The sequence below is a fragment of the Tenrec ecaudatus genome, chromosome 15 (genome assembly GCF_050624435.1).
Source record: "Tenrec ecaudatus isolate mTenEca1 chromosome 15, mTenEca1.hap1, whole genome shotgun sequence".
In the NCBI taxonomy this organism is placed as follows: domain Eukaryota; kingdom Metazoa; phylum Chordata; class Mammalia; order Afrosoricida; family Tenrecidae; genus Tenrec; species Tenrec ecaudatus.
In genome coordinates, this window is record NC_134544.1 from 54,770,383 (window position 1) to 54,791,552 (window position 21,170).

Below are 21,170 nucleotides of genomic sequence, written 5' to 3' on the forward strand. Positions count from 1 at the left end.
AGCAGAAAGCTTTCCTCGTTAAAAAGAGTCAGTGATTTTCAGTGGTACATTTAATAATTCATAAATCAAGAGAGGTTCAAACAGGTTCAAAGTTTAAAAGTTTAAAAGTTTTGCTGAAGCTTTAAAGTTTAAACTGTCAAAGGCTTTGACAAAAAACTTTTCCTGTCTGGAATATTTAAGATGATTGTGCCATACTATATTCAGGACTCCACTCTATTCTCTTCTCCTAGGAGAATCCCCACCCCCTTCCCCCCCCTTGTCTGCACGCAGCCTTCACCTTTGGGGTGATTTATCCGCGGTGGGGCCTGAGCCAGCGTGGCGGAGACAATACGGTTACAAAGGCACATGGGCACAAGGAGCCGGATGACAAGGAGGGACAGGCTGGATGCCTGGGCAATCTGCACTTTGGGTTAAACCCTTAACTGGCCAGAATCACCCATGTATGGGGTTTCTCTTTAAAAGAATGGAAATTGTAAAATGAGACCCTGGCAAATGTGTGCACGAAGTCTTGGCGGAAGACAGTGAGTTGTATGTAATCTGCTATTTCATAATCTGGAAGCAGCCAGGCCAAGTCTCCAGCTGGCCTCCAGCTGACCTCAAATGTTTCAGGCACAATTCCTGTATTTGCATGTGCAGTTGAGTGTGGTGTCATGCTCCAACGCCAAAAGGCTTTGGGGCGTTTTCTTGGGAGTAAAATGAATACGGCCGCACTCGTTTCAGACTGTGTTGAACCACACGTAAAGACTGTTTCGGAAATGTTGGCCTTGACCCCCATTTCTAGATAGACCATGCTAGTTTGATAGCCTCATGCTGCTGCTCTATTGGGGCTCCCACTGGCCTTTCTGGTCAAATCCAAGTACTTAGTCATGAACTTTTAAGGCCTGCCCTGTCTCACTTCCTAACGGAATCATTCCAGTTAGGATACTCATGCCAGCCCTCACACTTTCCCTCTCACCTGCCTTGCTTACATCCACCTTCAAGACATTCCATTTTTCCCAAACACGTCTGTATAGCTCTTCACATTCCTCTATTCCAAACAATTAGATAAGCCGTCAGCATCGATGCCAGGAACAGCTTCAACACAACAAGAACCTTTGTGCGGCTGCCAGGGTTGGGTGATAGGATGCTGTCCATCTTTTCCCGTGGTGTGAGTGTAGTCACACTGGACGCCCGCCACTGGGGCCCAGGCTTAGACAATAGCATGAGCACCCCTACATTCATGGCCTCGTTTGAGCTGAAAACAACTCTCCTGCAGATCATGCAGTGAGACTTCGGATTCTAGGTGCTTGGCTTCATGCACCACGGGTTCCTCATGAGAAAACCAACCCACCTGCATTCTCTTTACAGGAAGGCACAAGTGGATTACTGGTAGGACCGCCACCTTCCATGGGGAGACTGGCTGTGAATCTCACTCAGGGAAGCCTCGTGTGCAGCCACCCACTCATCTGTCAGAGAAGCCTTGCTCAAATGATGACCTGGGGGGTCCGTGGAGCCTCCAGACAAACAAAGTGGGAAGGGGCCTCTGGCCCTCTATTTCCTTATGCCATCCAATGAAAATCCTGGTAAGGAGAACGGCCCTCTCCACAATGCCTCCCACGGACGGCATAGAACCAGGCAGTATTTCGCTCCCTAGTGCCTGGGGTCACCAGCAGTCAGGACTGACTCCATGACAGGGAGCTACAACAATCCTCTCGTCAAGACGTCTTGAGAGAATCCAGCACTGACACCCCTCCCTTCTAGCACAGCCCTCCTCTCTCGATTTCAGTTTTCTGTGATTCTCACGCCCACTTCCATCATCAGCTCAGTCCTTTCCCCTAGCTCCTTCCCATCCTGCTTTGGGGGTTCCCCCGGAGCATACCCATAGTCCACTACCTCTATCTTCACAGGCTGCCCCTGGCCAACCCGGGCAGCTTTGATCTACATCCGAGTGCCACTTAGTCCCAAGTCTGGGTCCCCACCCCTCAATTCTCGCTGGAGCTCTGGCACCAGTTTTCCATCTCTCTGCTGGCTCCTTGCGTTAGAACTTGGCACATTTCATAAAGGTCATAATTAGTGTCATCTACCCTGTGACATAAAAGTTAATGGGACACACCCTATGCAGAGCTCCCCATCCGTCTCACACCCAACTTGATTCTCATTCTGCCAATAGTTCATAGGCACGTCCTACTTATCTGGTTGTCCAAAGTAGACATCTCAGCTCCACCCTGAATATCTTCCTCTCTCTCAACCTTCCCGCCCCATCTGAGAGCAACCCCTGTTGCTTAACAGCTAAACCCTCTCTCCAATTCTTCCACTCTCCTCAATCCCCACAGCTACTTCCTTAATTCAGTCTTTCACCATCGCTTGCCTGAACTGTTGCGACCGTCTCCTTGCTGCTTGTTCTTCCTCCTTCCAGGGCCGGCTTCACTCAAAAGGGCCAAACGTGGCAACGGCCATGTCTCTCTGCCCCATGGTGGTGCCAGTTTTCCAAACTCCTTCCATGAATGCCAAGTCCTTCCCAATCTGACTGCAGTCTGGAGTCTGCTCCAGTCCATATTCCACCTCCCCGCTCCTCTCTTTCCCTTCCTGATGGTTACTCCAACCAGACCCGCGCCCTGCCCTTCCACAGTCCGCAGCCTCATTGGTATCTGGTTGTGCAAAGACCGTTTCTCCTGCTTGGTGTTCTTTGCTGCCATGGGCTTGGCTCTGACTCAGCATGACCCTGTGTCCCGTGCCGTCTTCATGATCATCGGCGTGCTCAAGTTCATTGCTGAGGCCCTGTGCAACTCGGTTGCCTTGTAAAGGAGGTCAACTTCCAGGAGTATATTGGACAATGATCTGTCGTGACCCACCGGGTCTTCATTGGCTAGTTTTCTGTAGTAGATTGCCAGGCCTTTCAAAAGGCAAATGCCTTAAGCGCCACGAGACCCTATGGGCCTTTGAAATATCAGTGGCGTAGCTGCTAGGAGCTTTAGCAGCACAGGGCCACCATAAGCCAACAACCTGACATCCAGATGGCGCTTCTCCTCCCTAGAAAGCCCTTCCCCTCCACTTGCCTAAGGAGCCCCCACTCATCCATAGAGCCCCACTCCCTTCCTCCACAAAGCTTTCAGCAATGCCCACCGGCAGAGGTACTTCCCCTCCCTCTTTCTTCTAGACCATGTGCCCCGTGCACACGGCCCGCCTCCCTCCCCCAGCCCACTGGACATCCTTCCCTTGCTTGCGGGGCGCTGGGCTGTTTGTCTTTGGTCCGTCCACACCTAATATGGTGTAAATGTCTTTTGGGGGGATTTGAAATCTTATTTCGGGACAAGGGGTTGCTGTGGGGTAGGAAAACAACTGCCCTGGTTACAAAGGATCGTGATCGTCATACATTAATTTTTTTAACACTTTCCTGGATGCTGAGTGTCAACTCTTGAAGAAAAGAGTGGGAACTTTGTATTTAGATGAACCCTCCCTTCTACCCAGTGGGCCTACCTGCCTTACCAGACACCCATCTCTCTGGTGGCCCATGCTTGCAATGTAATCTATAATGCTCCAGTTTCTACCAGGGTGGCCATACATCATATTGGGCTAAACATCCTGCAGCTATAGGTAGCAGGCAGTGTCCTGGTGTAGGACCTTAGGCTATCTTAGAGAAACATGAGCAATGTGATATTTACAGGGAACTTTTCCTTTGCTTCAACTCCGTGCCTGGGTCTCAATCCTGGCTCCACCAGTGGGTGACCTGGGACACATCTCACTAAACCTCTCTGCCTCGGTTTCCTCATCGGTAAACTGCACCAATGCTCTCATCAAGCATGTTACTCGACCGGCCTGTGAAACCTGCGTCTCACAGACAATATCAAAGAAGGAATGAATGCCCCTCATGCCTGTAGCAAAAATTCATTAAAAAGTCTTCAAAATCATTTATCACGGTGCCACCAAGGAGGCCCTCGATCATAGCAAGTACTTCCCATGCTATGTGCTTTATGGATTTTCAAACCACACACACAGTCATAGAGGACTTAAATGTGTAGATGTGGACATATTAGGAGACCTGGTGGTGTGGTGGTCATGCGTTGGGCTGCAAACTACAACATGTGCAGTTCCAACCCCCAGCTGCCCAGAGGAGAAAGATGAAGCATTCTACCACCATAAAGTGACAGTTCGCAGGGACACTTCTACCTTGTCCTGAAGGGTCACTGTGAGTCAGCATCGACTTGCTGGCAGTGAGTTTTATTTTGTCTTAGATAGTGTGTTGTATGTGTGTCGGCATTTATCTATTTGCCTAGATCAATACATCACCCTTACAACAATGCTATGGTGTAAGTACTCTTAACTCTCACATTACAAATAAAGTAGCCCAGACAGGTTCGATAACTTGCCCAACGTTGCACAGAGCCTAAAGTGGCAGGCCTAGAACTTCAACCCAAGCGAGGTAGATTCAAAGTCCAGACTCAGGATCCTCCATGGACTAAGTCAGACACTAAGTCAGACACCACCATCTCCTAAGCATCACCAACACCATGGCTACCCAGTTTGCCAATCACGGCTCCCACAGACCACAAAAACACTCGGGTTAGCCTCAAGACTCAGTCAGCCTGAGTATGCTCATTTTGTTACACAAACAAATTCGAATCCACCCTCCAGCTTTGGGGGCGGCCCCACATGTCTTGCTTGGCAGCAAGGAAGTGCGGTCGAGTGTGCAGCCTTGGCCAGCTTAAGCCCCCTGCTTGTTGTCTGGCCTCTTGTAGCCGGAGAAAGAGAGCCCATTGGGTTCTTGCCTCCCACCCACCTCCAGCCAGACGGTGGGATTTTGTAATCATGTCTGTCTGGGTCAGAGCCCCACAGAAAACAGACATGGCTGCGCCCTCGGGGTTGTCCCTACATTCCAGCCTCAAGCCAGAACTTCCAACCGGGGTCACTGTTTTGTTTTAAAATTTATAATTACTTGTAAAATGTATACATGGAATTAAATGTATCTTAGTGCCGTGGGCGTGTTTCCTGGAAATTTTGTTTAGCCTGTATTTTCTTACCCTCCCTGTCATCGCCCACATGGGCTTACTCTCTATGTGGGTCTTCTAAGCCCAGACTAACGAAGTACCACCAACTGAGCGGCTGAAAATAACCTAAGTGCATGCTCACTCTCTCCGGCTGAGGGCTAGAAGTCCAAATCACGGTGTTGGCAGGACCTTGCTCTTGCTGGCAGCTCGAGGGGGCACATGCCCCCTTGCTCCTTTCTAGTCTAGTGGTTTCTGGCAGTCCTTGGTGTTCCCTGACTTGAGACACTGTAGCCCTTGTCTCTGCCTCCCTTCAGCCTGTCATGCAGTCATATGTCCTCTGTATCTTGCTGTCTCAGTGTGTCAACTCCCTTCTTAGAAAGCCACCCAGTCACGGTAGGTTAGGGCTCACCCTCCTTCAACCTGGTCTTCTTAGTTGATTACATCTGCCTGCACTCTATTTCCCCAAAAGGTCAGATGTCCAGTACAAGGGTGAGGACCTCAATATTTCTTCCTGGAGTACACAGTTCACCTCCTAACAGCATTCTTCATCTCCAAGCACATTCTCTCCTTGAACCTCTTTAAAGTCTTGTTGTCTTCCCAAACCCAGGCAAGACAGGCTTTCCTGACATAGTTTGTCCGTTTGGTATCAGGCAGATCTGACGACGGCTGTATGGCTTTCGGCAAGGTGTCTTCTTCAAGCCTAACGCTTGCCTGTGGGAAACAGAAATAACAAAGAGCCCAACACTAGCAACGTGTCATGGTAAGTAACAGCAGCTAACACTGAGTGAGCCTTAGCTTGTGCCAAGTGCTGGGATTAGGTGCTTTCTGGGCATCAATCTTCACAAGCAGCCTACCACGAAGGGTCGTTCTATCTCATCTATCTAGTCTATCCCCGTATCCCAGATGAGGAACTGAAGATAAGGGAATAACAATGAATAGGTGGCCCAGGGCACTCTTAATGACCATGTGAAATAATCATAAACAGTAGCAGCAACAATAATAATGAAGCATTAGCCAGACGATTGAGAAGCACTCTTCTGGGAGCCGAACTCGGATTCGTTTAGCTAGTCCTAATCAATTCCATCAAGTATGACATACAGACTACAGCCCCATTTTACAGATGGGTAAGTGGAGAGGTCGCCATCAGTCTATCCGTCTGTCATACTGTGGTGCTTTGCGCATTGCTATGATTCTGGAAACGGTGCTACCGACATTTCAAACACCAGCAGGGTCCCCATGACATCCAGGGAGCTCTGAGAAAGACAGGGTAGGAAGAAAGATCTCACAATTGACTTCTGAAAATTAGTCAATGAAACACTGTGGATCACAACAGTATATTGTCCAATAAAGTGCTGGAAAGTGAGCCCCCAGCGTTGGAAAGCACTGAAAATGCACAGTGGCGGTGGAGATGGACTCTGCTTCACTGTGGCCGCCCCAAGGACCATCCAGATGATGCAGGAGAAGGCAATGTCGCCTTCTGTTGCCCATGCGGTCAGCAGGAGCTAGAGCCAACTACCAAGTTGAGAGGAGGGTGTGAAGTGGCTTGGTGAAGGTCACAAAGCTGAGGAGTTGATGGAGCCAACATCTGGAAGCTTCACAGCCAGAATCCAGAGCCAGAACCTATTGTATATTGTCTCTTTATAATTAAATGTTGCAAATATAAGACATAGCTCAGTGCCTGGCATATAGTCATTTTCAATCTATCATTTTATTAATATTATCACTGTTACCACTATTATAATTACAGTCTATATTTTCATCTTTCCCCCGTGGATGAAGCCTCTCCCAGTTCATCAGCTTGGATGATGAACTTCATGAGCTTCATGAGCTTCAGGCTTGGATCTGAAAGGAGAAGAGCCTGCCTGCTGTGATTCATTTGGTCTTTGCTGGCCTCACCTGCCTTCCTGCAAATGTTGACAGCCAAGTCCCCGTCCTCACTCAGGTTTGTCATCTTTCTGAGCGACCTCTGCCAGGAGTTCTCCAACTGACGGCATCCTGAAAACTTCCTTTTTCTTCCTACAACATCTCTGTGTTCTATTGTTGCCTTACAAATGACAGCTAATTTAGTAGCTTAAGACCACATCCCCTTATGATCTTGCAGATTCTGCAGTCAGGCTCCAGGCATGGCTTGTATGGGTCCTCTGCTCAGGATCTGTCTGGCTACAGTCAAGATGCCGGTTGAGTTACATTCCTTCTGGAGCTTGGAGTCCATTTCCAAGCTCATGGGATTGTTAGCAGAACTTAGTTCTTCGTAGTTGTGGGGTTGAAGGTCCTGAGTTCTAAATGGTTGTCAACTGGAGCCCACCCTTGAGTTCTAAAGGTTGTTTGGAGTTCCCTACCACACGGCCCTCTCATAATAGCACCCTGATTCTTCAAGGCCAGAAGGAAAATCTCCAACCTACTATGAGTGAGTTTTAAATAATGAAGCATACGCATGGGGACTATATCCCACCACATTTACTATGGACTATTGGTTAGGAGAGGGAGCCCTAGTGGCATAGTGGTTAGGCATTGGACTGCTAGCCACAGGGTTTGTATTTTGAAACCAGCAGTCACTCCATGGAGTAAAACAAGGATTTCTACTCCCATAAAGAGTTAGTCTTCATTGGGCCTTTACTCAAGTACTCCCTCAATGAAAACACTTGGTTCTAATAACCTGGCATTCCATGATGCTCACCTTCCTGATTCGATCGCTGAAGACAAAGCAGATACATAAGCAAATGTGGTGGGAAAGAAGCTGATGGTCTCTGGCTATCAAAATATATAGCATCTGGGATTTTAAAGATTTGAAGATAAACAAGTGGCCATCTAGCTCAGAAGCAACCAAGCCCACCTGGAAGGACACCGGCCTGTGTGATCATGAGTTGTTGACAGGATCAGGTATCAGACATCAGAAAACCCAAAACAAATAATCATATCGATGCAAATGAGGAGGGGGTGGCGGAGTGGAGACCCAAAGCCCATCTGTAGACAATTGGATATCCCCTCACAGTAGGGTCACAAGGAATGCAGGAGCCAGCCAAGGTGCAGTATAGCACCTATAAAATATACAACATTCCTCTAATTCTTTATTGCTTCCTGTCCCCCACTATCATGACCCTGGTTCTACCTTACAAATCTAACTAGATCACAGCATGTATACACCAGTACAGATAAGAGCTCTCAACACACAGAATCCAGGACAGATAAACCCTTCAGGAAAAATAATGGAAATAGTGATACTACAAGGGTAGGGGGAAGGTGTGGGGAGAAAGGGAGAACCAACCACAATGATAAATGGATGTATGTCCCCACCCACCCAGGGTGACTAAATAATAGAAACATGGGTGAAGGGAGACAGTGCATGATGTAAGATATGAAAATAATAATAATCTATAATTTATCAAGGGTTCATGAAGTTGGGATGGTGGGGGAAGGAGGAAAAAATGAGGAGGCAATACCAATGGCTCAAGTAGAAAGAAAATGTTTTGACGAGAATGATGGCAACATACTTACAAATGTGCTTGACACAATGGATGTGTGGCTTTTTTTAAAGTTGTAAGAGCCTCCCATAAAATTATTTTTTAAGAATTAAAACTGATCTTTTAACAATATTTCCAATTTTTTTAAAGTTATTCTTGGAAACCCACGGGGCAATTCTACCCTGTTCTGTAGGGTCAATATGAATCAGAATGGACTCAGAGGCAGCGAGTTCAGCTTACTGGTTGGAAGAAAGTCATTCCACATTCAAGAGGAGGGAATTATATGAGTTCATCACTGGGGGTACCTTAGAGTGGGTCCACCTCAAGCTTCTTGGCTTTAAGTTTTATTTCTTCCCCACTTGCCTTCATTTCCATTTTAATTCCCAATGGAAACGACTGTCATAGTTAATGCCATGTGTGAACTTAGCTAGGCTGTCAGGAAGGAGGCCATGAGTCAACTTGAACTCGGTGGTTTGGAAGACGCTGCACTGGGTGCTTCTCCATAACATAAGGCTCCTGTTATTGGTAGGTGGCATCAAATTAGGTCCAACTCAGAGTGACCCTATGTCCAGCAGAATGAAACACTACCCCATCTTGCTCCATCCTCACAATTGTTGCTATGTTTAAGTCTGTTGTAGCAGCTATTGAGGCAATCCATCTCAGAGAGGATCTTCCTCTTTTTCACTGTCCCTCGACTTGGCAAAGTGTGATGTCCTTCTCCAGGGACTGGATGCTCTTGAGGACAATCCAAAGGACACGAGAAGACATTTTGTCATCCTGGCCTCTCTTGCTTCTTCCAAGAAAGACGTGTGGGTTCTCTGGCAGTCCATGGCAATTTCAATCTTCTTTGCCAACACTGTAATCCACATGCATTGAGCCTTCTCAATCTCCCTTCTTCATTGTCCAGCTTTCACATGCATATGAGATGATTGAAAAGACCATGACTTGGACCAAGCACACCTCAGTCCTCAAAGTGACCTCTTTGCTCTTTAACACCATAAAGAGGTCTTGTATACTTAATTTACTAAAGGTAATGTGCCATTTAATTTCATGGTTGCTGCTTCCATGACATTGATTCTGGATCTAAGTAAAATGAAATATCAGAAAAGGCCAGTCTTTTCTGTTTATCATGATGTTGTTTATTGGTCCAATTATGAGGATGTTTTTTTTTTGCATTGAGATGTAGTGAAGACTGCAGTCTTTGATCTTCACCGATAATCCTCTTGCCTTTAAGCAAACAAGGCTCTGTCATCTGCATATACAAGCCCAAAATTCACTGCCACCAAGTTGATGTCCACTCATAGTGACCCTGAGGGACAGAGTAGAACAGCCCTGTGAATTTCAGAAACTGCAAATCTTCACAGTAGTAGAAAGCCCCAAATTCCTTCCTTGCAGCAGCTGGTGGTTTTGAACTGCTGACGCTTTGATCGCTGCCCAACTTGTAACCATTAATGATACCCCCAAGTCACCTTATCTGCATATTAATGACTCTTCCTGCAATCCTGATGCCATGTTCTTTTTTATACCGTCCAATTCTCACATTATATGTTCCACATACTGATTGACTAAGGATGGTAGAAAGATACAATCCAGACTCACACCTTTCCTGATCTTAAACTATGAGTATCCCCTTGTACAGTTTCAATGTGAGCATAATTAAATGTTCTGGAATACCCATGATTTTCTATGTTATCCATAATTTGTTATTAGCAGCACAGTTGGTTGACTTGCCTTTGCATAGCCAAATATAATATATAATATAACACATGATCACTTTTTCTTATGCCATGTGAGATGATGTGATCAGCCAATCATTTGTAGGGGAGGTTCCCTGGAAGCGCGCCTGTCTTCAGTACATAAATGAATATTCTAGCCAAGTTCGCTTACTCTCTCTCGATCCTGCACTCCTCTTGGGCATAACCTGACCCCTGGTTCTTGGATACAAACCTGCACCCATCTACAGTTTGCCAGAAGAGGGTCAGATTTTAAATTTGCCAGCTCCTACACCCCATGAGCCAGTGGAGTTCTTCAACTTGCTGCTGGACCCACGGATTGGGAATTTTCCAACCCCTACAACTGTGTGAGCCACTTTCTCAAAGTAAATCTCTCTGCAAACACTTACATGTTCTTTTCACTGGATTTGCTCCTTTGGAGAATCCAGATTGAGACAATCACACACACACACACACACACACACACACACATTTTACCTCTACTTTCATATCCACAGAACAACACTTTTTTTTTTTTGCTGTGCCTGCTTTCTGACTATAGTTTTACTTATTTTGGACGTGTCTACAACCAGAATCATGCAATAGAAAGTCTTTTGCAATTGGCTTCTTTGACTTAGCGCAGTGTTGCTAAGCTTCCTAAATGTTATACTACAATCAGTGTCCTGGTCATGGAGAACTGGAAGCTCCTCAGCATTTTAACAACATACAAGTCTCCTCTGACAGATGAGGGGGAGGGGCGGGGTGCCGTGGGGGAAAGGGGTGTTCGTGGGCATAAGGTACTTTGGTTGAGACTCAAACAGAATGTGAGGATTCTACCACTAAGCCATCAATGGACCCCACCTGCATGCAAGCATGATAGAAGATAAAATTTATAGTCATTGTTTTTAATGTGGCACGCTGCACTAATTTGCATGTCATCCTTGCATAGAGTTCCATGCTAATCTCCGTATCGTTCTGATTTTAGGATAGGTGCTGCCAAAGCGAGCAGCATCATGATTTTTTTTCAATTCCCTAGACTAAACACAGAACCCAAAACCCGTCTCTACAAATGTTCCCTGTTTTTCAGGAAAACTGGTCGATCGATACTCTTTGCTTCGAGTGCTATGGAGCTTGGTTCTTGGAACAATGGCGGTGGAATGGTTTCAGATCCACCCCGTCTTATGCGCAGGCGCACGTGGGTTGGCTTGCACACCGGGGAAGAGAAGAAATCTATGGGCCGGTGCCCCCGCCTTGACGTCCACTGTGGTGACCTCATCTCGCAGGGATGTGCTCATGAATGCGTGCTCCAAGCCAGCAGGAATTTCACTACACTCTAGTAATGTTCTCATTTACCCAGAGATCGGCATTTGAACATCAAAAACACTGCTGATTTAGACAAGTTGGGAAATGATGAAAATAAAGGTTCTTGTCAGCAGGGACTGACTGACCTACACGTGAGAACCCTGGATGTGTCCCCACGGTGACCAAAAGGCAAGCGCAGGGAGCCTTCGCACTGTCTACCCAATCAGCTGAAGAGAACCACAAAATAACGAAACCTCCACCACAAATGTGATATTCGTAGTGTTTCCACACATTCCTTGGGGATAAGCTAGACTCTTGCTCGGGATTTTCAGACAGGGCCCCAGGAATTCAAACTTTGAACATGGAGCAAGGCCAGCGTCCCAGCCCCGGGACCGTTCTCTCCCACGCCCAGCAGCCTGGGCCTCCCAGCTCAGGCTACCTTGGAATGAAGCTGTCTTCAGGAGCCTACCCTTTATGCTTTGGGGCCTGAAGAAGTTTCCTCACTCCCAAGATCTTCCCCCCACCGGGCTCACTGATCCAAAATTCCACCACTAGAAGCATCTCTCTTTGCTCCAATACAAATACTCCTGGGAGCAGAAACACATCTCTTATCAGTCATTTAGACTTCGGTGAAAATGTGTTTATCAGAGCCTTTGCCAGAGAGTTCTGTGAAGAGTTGAAAGGAACTAGGAACAAAAACTGCCTGAGGATGAAGAGAAAGTAACCGAGAGAACCGAAATAGGAGACGGGGGGTGCGCCAAAGGCAAAGCAACGTGGGTTCATCCCAGAAGTGCCTGCCTGCGAGGATGAAGAGCTGACTCCAACCTTCGGGGGAATCAAACAAGGGTGGAGTAAAGTGGGAGGGAATGGCCACCATCTGGGAGAACCCAGGCTGTGCCTGTGTCCATAGAGTAGGCCTCGCGGTGGTTTGTGTGTGATGCTTGTCTTTGCACAGAGGGACAATCCCATAAGGAACAACGGCGTAGTGGAGGTTTACCTGGCCTGCCCGAAGGACTAGGAAGCAAGCAACCATCTCGACACGGCTTGGAATGGCTTTGTTCATTGGAGCCCTTGGTCTCCTGATTTATGCACAGGCTTCTTGCAGAGATAGAAAATGAGCAGTGTTTGTGTAACAGAATGTGGTCCCGCACTCAGGACCCAAGACTCATGCCCAGCTGCCATTTCAGACCTATCAACCAGGTGCCCTCAAATCAGCCAAGATGGTGACTTGCATACAGAATGTTGATAATTTCACAATACTCATGAGTGGGTGAAGTTCAGAGGTGTCGTGTCCCACTAGAAGTGAATACATTCCGAAAATCATCTTGACTCCTTGTAGCTGGCGTTATTCCCGAGAATGACTGTCCACAGTGGTGCCAAAACTACCTAAACAGAGAGTCAGTTTAGATTCCTACTGATAAGCCCCTTGTTGGACAGTCTATATGTGCCAATCAAGGCTAGCGATCAATAATGGGGAATCAAGAGAGACATCTAACATCTATGCTGAATTTCGATATATCTGCATCTTCTTTTTAGAATGTGGTTGTTTCTGAGTTTATTTTATTGCGCTTCAAGCAGAGCATAATTCTCAACCTCCTTTTGTTGCTTCTCCCCTATTAGCATAAGCTCACTGTCCCCTAAGGTCCCAATCTAATCTTTCCAGTTGATCTTATCATGTTGGTCCTACACAGATAACTCTTAAAAGAGCATGCATGAACGCTGAAGGCAAACATTTGTCACTAGTGAAGCTAAACTGCTGTCTGGCTTCAAGAATATTGTTTGTATACGTTTTACTTCAGAGAATATTATTTGTATACATTTTAAGGCGTATGCAAGAGTTTATTTGGCAAGGGTGTCCTGCAGCCCCCTTGACTCCTCAAAGTTTGAACTCCATGAGAATTTGGAAGTCTGTCTGCATTTCCTCTTTTGATCGGGATTTTTCTATAAAACCACCGATCGCAATGTCTAGGAATGGTAGCCAGGCACTATCCGGTTCTTCTCGCGTCATGCCAAAGGACGCACTTGTTCATGGAGACAATGAGCCACGGATTTCATCTTCTCTTATTCCTCACTCTCCTTCTTCTGTGGCTCCAGGCAAACAGAAACCAGTTGTCTTGTCTGAGCAGCCACTTGCAAGCTTGGAAAACCCAAGGCACTCAGAAACCATGTCAAAGGTGGAGCAAAAGCACTAAGCCCTTTATGAAGCCAACTGACTGGAATGCCCCATGCAACCTTGACCCCAAACCTCCAAACCAAGGCGACACATCCCGTAGGGCTTTTTTGACTGCACAGAAGCATCCTCAGCAGCTACTCTTTTTGTTGTTGTTGTCGTCGTAAACATACCTATTATACAACTTTTGTCCATTCAATATTTTGCAGGTGCACAACTTACTGACAGCAATTAAATAATCAGCTGTGGTATCCTCCCCTTCACTCATGGGGTTTTTCTATCACCTTTAGCTACTGCCCCTCCACTACCTGCCCCCTAGGTAGCCACTAATAAACTTCGGTCTCGATACATTGACCTTTTCTTATCTTTTTAATATAAGTGAGATCATGTAATTTTTACATTTTGGAACTCATTTATTTCTGTCTGCATACTGTCTCTAAGCTCCATTCATGCGGTAGCATGTATTAAGACCTTGTTTCTTCTCTGGCGTAGTAGTGTTCCATTGTACGTAGGTGTCACCTTTGTCGACCCGTCCATCCGCTGACAGTCATTTAGGTTGACTGCATCGTTTGACTATGGGGAAGAGTGCTACATTGAACATGGGTGTGCAAGTCTCTGTTTGGGTGGTCTGCCTTTACGTCGTGTGGGTATACACCAGTGCAATGGAATGGCTGGGTCATCTGTGGCTTTATTTTTAGGTTTTTGAGAAAGTGCCACACTGTTTTCACAATGGCTATACAATTTTGCCTTTGCATCAGTGAAGGGTGAAGGTTTCATTTTCCCCTACATCATCACCAATATTTGTTACTTTCTGTTTTGTTTCATTTCATTTCTTCGTTTATTTTTACTATTAGTCATTATAATGGGGGGGGTGGGGATACGATATCTGATCATGGACTAAACTGGAGTGTTCTCCGATGGCTAATAATGTTGGTCAGCAGCCTCGGCAGTCCTTTGAATGCTCACCCACTGTCCTGAATGTCCACTTAAGCCTGCTGACCACTTTGTGCTTTGGTTATTCGTCATTTTGTTGTTAAGCTGTCAAAGATTTACATATATTTTGTTACTAGATTCAAGTAGAATATGTGGCTTCTAATGATATTTTTCCAGTCAATAAAAGTGAAATCTTTTTACTGTTTTTGGTAAATTATTTGGATGAACTGAAGTTTTTCATTTTTATGAAATCTCATTTTTTTTGTTTTGTCACTTGCTGCTTGTATTTTTTGTTATTATATTATCCAACGTGGATGTTTAAAGAGTTCTCTTTCAGAAATATGTGCATTGCTCTACTCATAGAACAAGTGTGAAAGATGTGCATGGGGTGGTTTTGTCTGCTGAAGACATACAAGAAAAGCCTGGAAGAGAGTGAGCTAACTCGCTTGTTTACCTCACTTCCAAATTGCCTTCGAGAGATTTTTATTGTTCGCTGCTGTAGAGTTGGTATTAACTCAAGGCAACCCAGACACCACAGAAGGAAATACTGCCCAAGCCTGTGCCAACCACATCAAAATTGGAAGATCAGACCATTGTGATCCATAGGGATCTCATTGGCACATTCAGGAATAGATCTCCATCTTACTTTGGGCATGAACACAAAAACCCACTGCCATTGAGTCGATGCTGACTCACAGTGACCCTGTAGGACAGGCTAGAACTGCCTCTGTGTGCTTCTGAGACTATCACTCTTTACAGGAGTACAAAGCCTCATCTTTCTCCAGCAGAGCTGCTAGTGGCTTCAAACCACTGACCTAGAGGATCACAGCTCAACATATAACCACGATGCTACCAGAGCTCCAGCTTCATCTGGAAGCGCTGCAATCTGTTAAGCTTCCTAGGAACACACAAGCTTCCACTGACACGTAGGTGGTAGCTGTGTTTGAGGTATATTGGCTGTAAATTGAACCTGGGTCTCCCACATGGAAGGTGAAAATTCTACTACTGAATCACCACTGAGATTTCCTTTGTAATGAATGTTTAATGAACTGTAAAAGCCTATCATAAAATGCCTCATATGGCTTTACTTACTTTTTGAGCCAAACTACTCCTCAGACATACAAATTTATACCTTGCTCATGAAGCCTATGGTGAGAATGTTCTCCCCCCACCACCACCACCACCCCCCCCCCATCTAATGCCGGCAACACCTTGCTTCATTGTTGTTGTTTGTTTTCAACCTTTCTCTTTACCACAGAAAATATCATTGTATCTTATATACAATTTTGAAGAGGACTCGCTTTGAAACGCTTTTTAAAATGTGTTTGCAGTGTCTTAACTCTACCTCCCACACTGGAGTTCTAAAGTTTGAAAAGATACATCATCTCTAGTTTGATGTATCTCCAAAACTGAGAACACAATGCCAGGGAGGGTACGCCATATTTCACTCCACAGTGGAGTCACAGGTTTTCCCTAGACATGCTTTTAGCATAAAGTAAATTGTATTTCCAGGACCACTGCCAAACGCAACAATGCAAATAATGATGGCCAAGCCCAGCAAGATGCAGTGAAGCAGAAGTGATGATATTCCATAGGAAATCCCATAAATGTTCTAAATATGCTTTGGTTCCACTTAAAGATTAATTAATGAAATCAGGTTGGCAAATTCCCAGCATGAAAAGCTTTACTTGAAGAGAATTCAAGAGAAACCCAGTGGGGATACAAATGATCCTTTGAAGCTTCTTCATGCAAATGATGAGACATAGTTAACAATCAATGAGTCAGAAAATAGGGCTTGAAAAAGTCTTTGAAGGGGAGCGAGATCAGCTAAATACTAAATAGGAATTATTATCAAGTAACTGGTTAGTTTTGAAGTCCCTGGGTAGTGCAAATGGCTAACCACTCAGTTAACTAGTCAAATGGTTGGCAGTTCAAATCTCCCCAGAGGCACTTCAGCAGATAGTCCTGGTGATCAACTTCTAAGAGATCAGTCATGAAAAACCCTCTGGAGGACCATTCTACTGTGAAACTCATGAGAGTCCCCTGGCTTGAAGTAAACTCCACAGCAACTAGTTGTTATTGGAGTCACTACTTACTCTATTCCTGAATTGAAAGAACGTCCAGCAAATCATCATCACCATTAACATGAAATCATTCATCACACATATAATCAAGAGCCAGGGCTGCTGAAGCTGCACAGAAAGCACTGGTGAAAAAACAGGCTCCAGGAATTGATGGGCTGTCCATTGAGATGGCTCAGCACTGGAGGCGCTTACTCATTTATGCCAAGAAATTGAGAAGATAATTGTCTGGCCCACCTGCTGGAAGATATGTATATGTGTGCCCCTTTCAAAGATAGGTGATACATTATAGACCAGGTATTACAAAACAATACCATTCATATCACATACAAGTACATCAACAGAGAAATGCCAAAGAGTCAAACAGATTGGGGCGAGGACATGGAATGAAAGATATCATTGCTGATGTCAGAGAGATCATGGCTGAAAGCAGAGAATATCAGAAAGATGTGTACTTGTGTTTTATTGACTATGCAGATGCATTTAGCTGAATTCCTGAACACTTGTGCTCATGCTGAATCTGGACTATAGACCAAGACATAGCCATTTGAACAATCGGGATAGTGCATGATTTAAACTCAGGAAAGGCATATGTCAGGTTGTATCCTTTCACCATACTTGATCTGTGTTGCTGTTGTGGGGGTGGAGGTAGTGGTGGTGGTGGTGGTGTAAGGTGCCATTGAGTCTGTTTCGACCCACATCGACCCTATGCATAATAGTATGAAACAAAGCCTGCCATCCTCACAATTGCCCCATGCCCATTGTTGCAGTCACAGTTTCAACCCATTTCCTTGAGGGCATTCCTCTTTTTGGCTGCCCTTCCACTTTAGCAAACATGATGTCCTTTTCCAGGGACTGGTCTCCCCTGACAAAATGTCCAAAGTATGTAAGACGAAGCCTCGCCATTCTTCCCTCTAAGGAGCAGTCTGGCTGTACTGTTCCCGTGACAGAACGGTTCGCCATTTTAACAGTGCATGGTTCTTTCACTATTCTTCTCCAGCACCACTGCCAATCTGGATGCTGAGTGAATAAGCCATCTGAGAAGCTGAGACTATATGCAGAAGAGCACGGCATTAGGAATGAAGGAAGACCCGCTAACAACCTGCAATGTGCAAATGACACAAGCTTGCTTGCTGGAAGTTTAGAGGACTGGAAGCACTGACTGATGAAGATAAAAGAAAGCAGAAGTCCTACAAACTAGACCTATATTAGCAGCATTGCAATAAACAGAGAAAAAAATGTCAAGGGCTTCATTTACCTGGAGCCACAATTCACACCCATGAAAACAGCAGCCAAGAGATCAAGCAGTAGATTGCATTGGGCAAATCTGCTGCAAAAGACATCTTTAAAGTGTTCAAAGGCAAAGGTGTTACTTTGAGGACTAAGGTTCACCTGACTCAAGCCACAGTATTTTAATGGACATTGAATAAGGAAGACCAAATGATACCTTGAACTATGGTGAAGAGAATTAAATATACCACGGATATCCAGAAGGCCAAACACATCTACGTTGGAAGAAGTACAGCTAGAACGTGCTTTGGAAGTAAAGACTTCGGACACGTCATCAAGACGGTCATCAGTTCTGGAGAAGGACACCTCCCATGTGCCTCAGAGTAAACTTGTGCTCCACGGGGTTACCGTCACTGATGCTTTGCAAGTAGATGGCCAGGTCTTTCTTCCTCGATATCTCTGGGTGGACTGGAGGATCCAACCTTTCCGTGAGCAGGCAAATGCATTAAATGTTTGCACCCCCAGAGAGTCATATCTTTAACAACTATCTAATATTTGATCATCTCTCTCATTAAAAAAGTAAAAGTGGGCATAGAACATTTGGTAAGCAAGCAGACAACCAGAGTTTCATATTCATCTGTTTTCTTGTGTTTTTTTTTTATGTGATTTGAATTTCCATTTAGGTAGTAAGATCAAATGCCTCCATAATCATTCAGAGGACCTGGACATCTGCCCTGTGGCTTACAGAAGAGCAGGCAGAGTCATGGTGCAATGGGGACAATAGTGGCTCATGGTAGAATTCTCACGACTCGGGTTTGATGACTGGCCAAAGAGCCTTGGGTGCAGCCGGCACCTACCGGTCAGTAGAGGCTTACATAATCTTAGGATGCTGAACAGGTGTCAGCAGCACTGCCAGATGGATACTAGGGAAAAGGGCCTCACATTCTATTTCCAAAAATCAGTCAATGGAAACCCCTACGGGCCCCGATGGTCCAATCCACCACCATGCATGGGCTTAGGGCTAGTGTAGGACTCTTGAGCAGGGAGTCACGGGCAGATTCAATAACAGTTCATGGCAACACCCTCCCTCTGAATGATAGTAGATCCATTCTCAGACAGAGCTTGAGAATGAGGGGCAGAAAACTATAAGGGCTCTCTCCCTAAAGGGCAAGAAGGAATCCCAAGGGTGGGCCAAGAGGACCAAAATGGCAGTCACTCCCTATCAACCGCAGGCAGTGAAGAAGGACATTTGTCAGCCTCCCCACTACCTGCTAAGGAAGGAGGTAGAGCAGAGAGGCGAAGGCAGGGCCTTGAGAGGTGAGCTCTAAATAGCGACCTTGTCCTTTTGCCCTCTGAGTTTTCTATGAAAGCTGGGAGCCGGAGCCGGGGTGTGGGAGTGTGCGTGTGTAATGAGTTGTCTTCCTCTGATAGATCTGCTCCCAGGGCCCATTTGAGCAGGAAACTGACTACATGCCTCAGAAGTGAGGCTCCACTGCTGTAAGGTCCTTCCCCACCCACAAATCTGTTTCCAATGATTCACCATTTGTAAACGGGACTCCCATTCCCGGCTCTTCATTAGTAAGAGGTTATCAAGAAGAAAAATGGGGCATCCATCTGGAGCTAAAAATCCCTGATGCCGAACAGATTGTTAGGAAAGTTTCCAGCCCACTGGGTTGGAAAACAATGCATTTGCGTGAAGACACACTTGTATGCATGGGGTATATCACCCCATCGTCAAGGTTAGCTCAGGCTTTTGACTATTCTGTAGCAAACAATTTCATAGGCATTTCCCCAGATGCTGTGAAAACATGTGACGGTGCTCACCTTGTTGGCTGGGTGCTCCATCCCTGGCAGGGACTGCAAATTGGAAAAATTCTCTAGGACGGTGCTGTGGGGTTGGGAGAAAGTGAGATGCCAGCCATATCCAGAAGCCAAATCTTTGATGTGGTGGAAAAAACGTGAAATTGTTTAGTCCAGATTAGGAGGTAAGCACAAGTAAGCCCGTGCTTACCTGGTTTATTAGGCTACCTGACATTAATCACACATACTTCTAACTATGCACACATACGTACACACATAAATACACAGACACATACATGTCCTTATGTACTCACACATGCAAGCATGCTCACACATATTCTCTCACACATGCACACAAACAAGCACACATACACTGCAGGCCAAACCATTTGTTCATTTCCTGTACCAAGTGGTTCTAAGAGTCTGTGTTACATGAAAGACGAATTTCCACTTGTGATAAAGCGAATATACATGAAAGAGACAATATATGAAGTCATTAGTCCTGAACAAATTTGAGTGGCAGGATGTGATATCAGGCTTTCCCCCCAAATCTTGGCGAGCACAGATGAAAGGAGGAAAATAAGGTCTTGATTGGCAGAAGTAGTTTCATCCAGTGGCTGGCACCTCTCGATTCCCCTTTCTGCAAAGCCTTTCTCAAGAGTTGTTCCTTGTTCCCTGGTTCTCCGCTGCTCCAGCTCCCATCCTCCCTCCTCCTGGGCTTCCATCCTCCCACTGAAGAGCTCTTGCCAAAGTCACCAGCGACTTTACTATGGTCAAATCTAACGGTCACTCTACTTTCCTCATCTTTCCTGACTCTTGGCAGCATATGACCCCGCTGAGTGCTCTAACCGGAAGCACTTCCTTATCTCGGCTTTGATAAGGCTCACCTGGAGGTGCTCGGCCTGCCTCACTGGCCACTCCTTGACCATCTTCCCGGAGCGCTCCTCCTCTCTGGGCTACTTCTAAAAGTAGGGCGCCCCAGGGCTCACACCGCTGCTCTGTTCTCTGTCGACAGTCTGTCCCTGAGCGGCCTCCTCTAGTCCTGAGGCTTTCGATAGGATTTCCAGCCTGACACTTCCACACGTGTATTTCCAGTTCTGGCGTCTCCCCGGAGCGCTGGGCTCATAGATCCAAGGATCTCCTTGAGGCCTCCAGGTACGTCTCCAACAGACAGGGCCTCAACATACCTTGGATTTCTCCTCCCACCTTCTTCTGTCTTCTTGTCTTAACAATGGCATCAACTTCCAACCAGTTGCTAAAATGAAAACTGTCTGCTTGGCTACTGCCACCAACGGCTCCGAAAGGGATCCCATTAGAAGGCCCGGATAAGGGGGTGGTAGGGCGGGGGGGCGGGGGGGGGCGGTGTATGTGGAACAAAACTCAAAATTATAAATTAAGCACACACACACACAAACTGGCTTACTGAGCAGGTAGAGACTGGTGGAACCCCCCAAGACAACAGCCCTTCGTGACTCTTCAGAGGAGCCGAAGTTGAACTCACCCCCATGGCTCAATTT

At 46.0% G+C, this 21,170-nt stretch overlaps 1 non-coding gene across 1 annotated transcript; it reads right to left on the minus strand.

Moving 5' to 3' along the window:
- Positions 1 to 11,041: 11,041 nt before the first annotated feature.
- Positions 11,042 to 11,146, minus strand: LOC142428363 (U6 spliceosomal RNA). The gene has a single exon (XR_012780281.1). It is a non-coding gene; the product is annotated as a U6 spliceosomal RNA (small nuclear RNA).
- Positions 11,147 to 21,170: the final 10,024 nt, after the last annotated feature.